General features: G+C 36.2%; 1 protein-coding gene across 5 annotated transcripts in view; it reads left to right on the top strand.

Moving 5' to 3' along the window:
- Positions 1–2195: 2195 nt before the first annotated feature.
- Positions 2196–7029, top strand: part of LOC138739266 (ubiquitin carboxyl-terminal hydrolase 35-like) — a 151259-nt gene continuing 146425 nt past the window's right edge. For all 5 annotated transcript variants that reach the window (XM_069890988.1, XM_069890986.1, XM_069890991.1 and 2 more), the window contains exon 1: positions 2196–2390. The gene's annotated coding sequence lies outside the window, so the exon portion shown is untranslated. The remainder of the gene's footprint in view (positions 2391–7029) is intronic.

The raw sequence follows: 7029 nt of genomic DNA, 5'->3' as shown, positions 1-7029 counted from the left end.
GCAAGAGATTTGGACAGAAGCTACACAAAACATCTGTCATAGAGAGTTGAGAGTTGGCACAACAGAATTTGGGTGGCATGGACTTGTGGGCCAAAATGGCCTGTTACCGTGCTGTATGTGTAAATTAAACAGATAGATAGATAAATTTAAACTTACTTTCAGAATTAATTGGTGAAGATGAAAATATGACAACATAAGATGACATTCTGTTAGAACACCAAATGCATGGGGGAAATGCAGTATCCAATTCGATTGTCAAATTGAATGTGACTTTCTTTCTCATCCATTCTCATACATCATAGCCAATGGAGCATTGGGAAAATAAGATTCAATACCAGAAAGTACACAAGCAGTAGAGGTTTGGATAACTGAGATTTCAGAGACTATAGATAGGTTTACCTGGAAAATATTAGAGTATTCAAATTGGGAGAACAAATAGTGTGTACTTTCTACAGGAGATGCTGGAAAAAGTTAGCAGGTCAAGCAGCTGTGGAAAGGGAAACAATATTTCAGGTCTGCAACTGTTTGTCAGAATAACTTACTGTTTGTTAACTGTCTCTCCTTTCACATATACAACTGGACCTGCTGAGAGTTCACAGCATATTCGGTTTTTATTTCAAATTTCTAGAATCTTCAGGGGGGGTTTCCCCAATCTTTAATTTTAAATTGGGAAAAACTAGAAACAATGAAGGCCGTAGAAAAGTTGAGGTTCAGGTACACCGATCATTAAACTGTCATGAATTAAGCATTTTTATGGCAATATTGATTATTATATCCAAAGACTAGATAAAAGGGAGCAGAGTCAGACTGCAAGATAACCCAGTTTACACTGAGAATGCACTGATAAATTCTGGTCATCACATATTATGAACTATTACAGAGATTACACAAAACTAGAATTTCTTGGAATTAATAAATTATCTTCAGGAATATGAGAGAGAATCTTGGATAACGAATAAAATCTAAAAAGAGCCTAATTTTTCAAGGGGGGATGTTAAAACTACTTCAACATCCAAAGGATGGCAAAGGGTTGAATTTTTTTTTCTGTCAATGGCAAAAATTTAAATCTGAGATTCGTATTTTCTGTCAATTTTAAAAAATAACATTTACATAGGCTGCAGATTAGATATAATCTCACTAAAAGTCCATTGTTAATATTTTCCTAGATGTAAGAATGAATTACAAATCAGCCTTTTCCCCTACTTCTTCAACCGATTTCTTATTAGGAATCGCACAAATTTCACTATAGGAGGAAAGCAGAGAAAAATCAGGGTACCATCTCCAAAAACTGCAAGATAAATCTCATTAACCATACATTGGGAGTCAATTTACATTTGTTTGCTTCCTTTAAAATAGAGACATCTAAAGCGACCAGGAGACACAATCTTCATTGCCAAATTTGCCTTTAACACCGTTTTATTAACACCAATCATCATGTTTCACAAATAGCGTTACTACAAGTAGCTCTGTCGCCAATACTCAACTGAGTCAAAGCGTGACCTGGAGAAACATTTATTGCAACAAGTTCAAATGTAGGGCAACTATTAACATATTTCATTCATTCCTCAACTTTAAAAGTACGCCGCTCTGATTGATAATCGTTCTGTATTTCACGCAACTCATTGCCTGCTAACTTCAAGCGTCCATCAAATGCTTTGAACAAATGTCACTTTGTCATCAAACACACATTTCCAAAGTTTATTCTGATTTCTGCATCCCAACAACTGACTATCCAACTAGGAAAATAAATGCTCAACTTTAACGCAGCCCATACTTTCTCCATAAACCTAGTGGGCACCACTTTCGCTGGGAAAGCCTAATTTGCGCTGACAGCGGGATTGTTATGTAAAACAAAAACCCCTTTCCGAGCGAAGCACCCGACATGTAGGAGAAGGACATGCACGTTGTCTCCTGAGTCACTGCTTCCCGAACTGAAACATCGCCGAACGCTGCGCTGCGATTGCACCTGCAGTCCCCATCCGCACCGCATTGTGCGGAGTGCACGGCACTCACCTTGCTTCAACCCAACTTCGTGACGAGCCCGTGGTGGAAGCTGGGGCTTCCGGACGTTGTAGTTTTCGTGCCTTGTTCTGGCCATGATGTTTCTCCGTCCTGGTCCCGTGAAGCGAACGACAACTCCCAACATGCAGAGCCACGCACATGCGCATTGCCGCGCGGGCAGCTGTCATCCGCGTCGAAGCGAGCGCCGCTCTTTCCTTTTCTCTGAAGGGGGACTTTAAACTTGTGTCGGTTGCGCGCCGTGAAACGTGCACATCCAAGCCCGCTCCCTGAAAGCCCAAAGCAAATTCTTGCAATTGCCGGAAATTTCAAATTAAAAGGAGGATCAAGCAGTATCCATGAAGAGAAAAATGGATTGAAAATTATGAACGGTAATGCTGTCATCAAAATTGGTCAAAAAGAGGTCGCAATAGTAATTTGGGGGTCTCACACTACATGCTTAATATGGACATCTACTATGGTGTTTAAGTTAATGCTGGAGAAGTGAAAACCAAAAAAATGCTGCAAATTCTCAGGTCTGACAGCGTCTGGGAAAGGAAACACCACATTTCAACTCGTCAGATCAGATGACAGGCCATTGGCCTGAAACATTAATGTTATTTTTCTCTTGTTGAATATTTCTTAATTTCTACTCTTTTTCATAGAACCACTCTTTATTGACATTCAGATTACAATACAAAATTATATTCATTAAGATTTGCTGATACCAAGTAGATTCCTGCAATAATTGTGTGGCAGTGACATTTAAAGCAGCAAACATAACACAAGTGGACAGCAAGATTAGCTCCATTATGATCCCTCATTTGCAATGTTGAATGTTATTTAATCATTTATGCTTGATTATTGAAATACTGATTTTTCATGTGAAAATATGTTCTAGCATCAATAAAACAAGTGGAGTAAAATAAAATAGATCAAGCTGCATTTTTTCCAAAATCTATGACAATATCTGCCCTCCACCACCTCGACTCTCTATTGACATTGTGTTGTCAAGCAACTTGTCTTATGTCTTGTTTCAGTGACATTGTGTTGTCAAGCAACTTGTCTTATGTCTTGTTTCAGTTGAGTCAGTTATTCTCTAATTAAACTAAGAAAAACCAAAACCATTTCCTTCAGCATGAGTCACAAATTCAGCTCCTTCACCAATAATTTAATTACCATCCCTGAGCCCCATCACCACTGTGTCCATTCATGGCCACTCCCTAAAACTGTAATCTGTGGATTAGATTTAATTTTCATCTGGCCTGAGTCTACAACTTTGTACCTTCTCCATAACAAATATAGTTTCATAAATACTCTCTGCTATGTTTTTGTTACCTCGAGAATCTTATTTTTACCATGCGCAACAATAATTTAATTACCATCCCTGAGCCCCATCACCACTGTGTCCATTCATGGCCACTGCCTTAAATTGTAATCTCTGGATTAGATTTAATTTTCATCTGGCCTGAGTCTACAACTTTGTATCTTCTCCATAACAAATATAGTTTCATAAATACTCTCTGCTATGTTTTTGTTACCTCGAGAATTTTATTTTTACCATGCGCAACAATAATTTAATTACCATCCCTGAGCCCCATCACCACTGTGTCCATTCATGGCCACTGCCTTAAATTGTAATCTCTGGATTAGATTTAATTTTCATCTGGCCTGAGTCTACAACTTTGTATCTTCTCCATAACAAATATAGTTTCATAAATACTCTCTGCTATGTTTCTGTTACCTCGAGAATCTTATTTTTATCATGCACACCAAGCTGAATTTACAGATTAGAATCACTTGTGGACTTTGGCTCAGCTTAAACTTCTCTCCGTCTATTTCAAGTGGTATCAAATATTCCTCACCTTTCTCACTGACATACACTAATTAATTCACCAATACTTTCCCCCCAACTGTGTAAAACTTTTCTAGCCTCAAAACTCCTCAAATCCTGAAATACCATGATCTGACTGCACACCCTAATCCTATCTCTTTGTACATCTTGTACTCAGGCATTAGACATTACTTTTAGCTGCTGGGCAATGGTTAAAATTCAATAAATGTTTTCATCTCCCTCTTTTCCCTTTAAAAGCTATTTGTTTGACCATATTTGTATTCAATATTTTCAATAGTGAAATCATCATGTTTATTGGCATCTGATTGTACAAGTGCAACCCAACGAAACAGCATTCTCTGGTTCTCGGTGCAAAAAAATGTGACATACAACCAGACATAACACACACACACACACACACACACACACACACACAGACAAACAATACGTATGCAGAACAAGTATTTCATTTATACAAATAAATTAATAAATATTGTTCCATGAATATGAGAGTCTCAGATGGTTAGTGTGAGGAGTTCCTTTGGTCATTAAACAATTTCATTGCACATGGGAAGATGCTGTTCTTTTTAAAAAAATTTATTTAATATGTCACAATATAACCAATCTCTAACAATATTTACACAAATTTTGAATGTATATATACATAGTGACTTTTTTCATTTTCTCCCCAACTCCCCTCCTTTCCACCCCGCCACCAATAATTATTGAGAGAAGAAAAAACAGAACCAAAAGAAAAAAGAAAATTTAAAAAAAACAAGAAAAGGGAGCGTGACTTTTAAATATTGCATGATTCACTTTTTCCTTACGTATACTATTTCTCGTTAAGAGTTAAGAGCTGGAGGCCCGAGGTTGCGGTTATCAATAAATTTTATATAGAGGTCCAAAATTTGTTCATATTGTGCGTAATTGTCTCTTAAGTTATGCAATTTTTCTCTAATGGAATACATTTGTTCATTTCTGTGAACCACTGCTGTATTTTGAAGGGTGTTTCCATTTTCCAAATTATTATTATGCATTTTTTTTAGCTGCCACTAATGCAATCTTGAAAAATCATTTTTAGAATCTGTTTAAATTTAATTTTAACTCTTTTATATTGCTTACCAGAAAAATTTCTGGGTTTTTTGTTTTTTTGTAATTTGATCAGTATTGAATTTAAATCCTCCCAAAATGGTTTCACTTTTGTACATGTCCAAATTGAATGTACCATTGTACTAATTTTTTGTTTACAGGGAAAGCATTTATCAGATACTGTTGGGTTCTATTCTTTTAATTTTTGGGATGTAACGTATAGTCTGTGAAGCCAGTTATATTGTATCATTCGATACCGGGCATTTATTGTATTTGTCATGGCGCCCACATATAATTCCTTCCAAGTTTCATTATTTATTTGTATGTTTAAATCATTTTCACAACAGCGTTTGGGTCCGTATATTGCCTCATCTTTTCCTTTGCTTTGTAATTTAATATACATATTTGTAATAAACTTTTTAATTATCATAGTATCCATGATTATATATTCAAAGCTACTACCCTCTGGCAATCTTAGATAATTTCCCAGCTTTTTAAAGTATGTTTTTAATTAATAGTATGAAAATATTGAACTATGCGATATTCCATATTTATTTTTAGCTGTTCAAATATCAGTAGGTTATTGCCCAAAAAAGTTTTTTTTTCTTGTAATTCCTTTTCTTGACCATTCCTTAAAATATGTTATTCATTGTGAAAGTTATTAATTGGTTTTGTTCTAGCAACATATTTGGTATTTGATAGTTTATTAACGTGCTCTAAATGTATCCTACTCCTTATTTTTAATATATAGTGTTATATTGGTAGACTGTTATGTTGTACTAACTTCTCATTCCACTTGTGAAGTACATGTTCTGAAACACTTTCTCCAAGTTTATATAGTTCCATCTTAAGCCAGGCTGGCTTTTCTCCTACCTTATAAAAATCCGACAAGAGTCTTAATTGGGCAGCCCTCTGGTTTTTTTTTAATTTGCCAACTGCATATGTCCCTATCAGGTTTTCCAAGGTTTCTTACCGTTCCATAGAAATTTTCTAATCAATTTATTCAATTTATGGAAAAATTCCCATTACGGGAATAGGTAGTGTTTGAAATAAATATTGTAATCGTGGAAATATATTCATTTTGATACAATTTACTCTCCCTATTAGAGTTATCAGCAAGTCTTACCATTTCTCCAAGTCCTCTTGTACTTTCTTTTTCATTAACGAATGGTCGTTTCATTTAAACAAATGATTTAAATTATTATTTATTCTGATGCCTAAATAACATATTGCTTGTACCTCTCATTTAAAAGAGGATTCTTTTTTACATTGTTATTCATTGACATTAGGGTTAGCCTTAGGGTTAGGGTTAGGGTTAGTGTTAACTTTGTACCTTGAAATCACCCCATATTCTTTTAATTTGGTATGTAACCTCTTTATTGATTCTTCAGGATGGTTAAATATACTATAATGCCATCTGCAAATAAACTCTTTTAAATTCTTCCTCTTTAATCCTTATTCCCTTTATCATTCTATCTGTTATAATTTCTGACAATGTTTCTATTGCCAAGACATAAAGGGAAGGTGATAATGGGCTTCCCTGTCTTGTTGACCTACTCAATTTGAAATAATCTGAAATAGAACCATTAGTTAGCATTCTTGCCTGAGGATTATTATATAGGGCTTTGAACCAATTAATATATTTTTCTGGTAATTTATATTTCTGAAATATTTTAAAGGGAAAGCTCCATTCCACCTTATCAAAGGCCTTCTCTGAATCTAGAGCTACTGCCACTGCTGGTTCTTTATTTTCTTGTGCCGTATGTATCAAATTATATGCTTATCTTCGGCTCCGAATCATGAATCCTCTACCGGCATCACCTACGGCTCCGAGAACGCTTCCACCAGCGTTGTCTCCGCTCCATTGGAGCGACTTCATCCCTAACATCGAAGTACTCGAGATGGGAGAGGCCGACAGCATCAAATCCACACTGTTGAAGATCCAACTGCGCTGGGTATGTCACGTCTCCAGAACGGAGGACCATCGCCTCCCCAAGATCGTGTTATATGGTGAGCTCTCCACTGGCCATCGTGTCAGAGGTGCACCAAAGAAGAGGTACAAGGATTGCCTAAAGAAAGCTCTTGGTGCCTGCCACATTGACCACTGC

Source organism: Narcine bancroftii, chromosome 7 (assembly GCF_036971445.1).
Source record: "Narcine bancroftii isolate sNarBan1 chromosome 7, sNarBan1.hap1, whole genome shotgun sequence".
Classification (NCBI taxonomy): Eukaryota; Metazoa; Chordata; class Chondrichthyes; order Torpediniformes; family Narcinidae; genus Narcine; species Narcine bancroftii.
The sequence above is the reverse complement of the archived record's forward strand: the minus strand, read 5'-3'. Positions and strand labels throughout refer to the sequence as shown.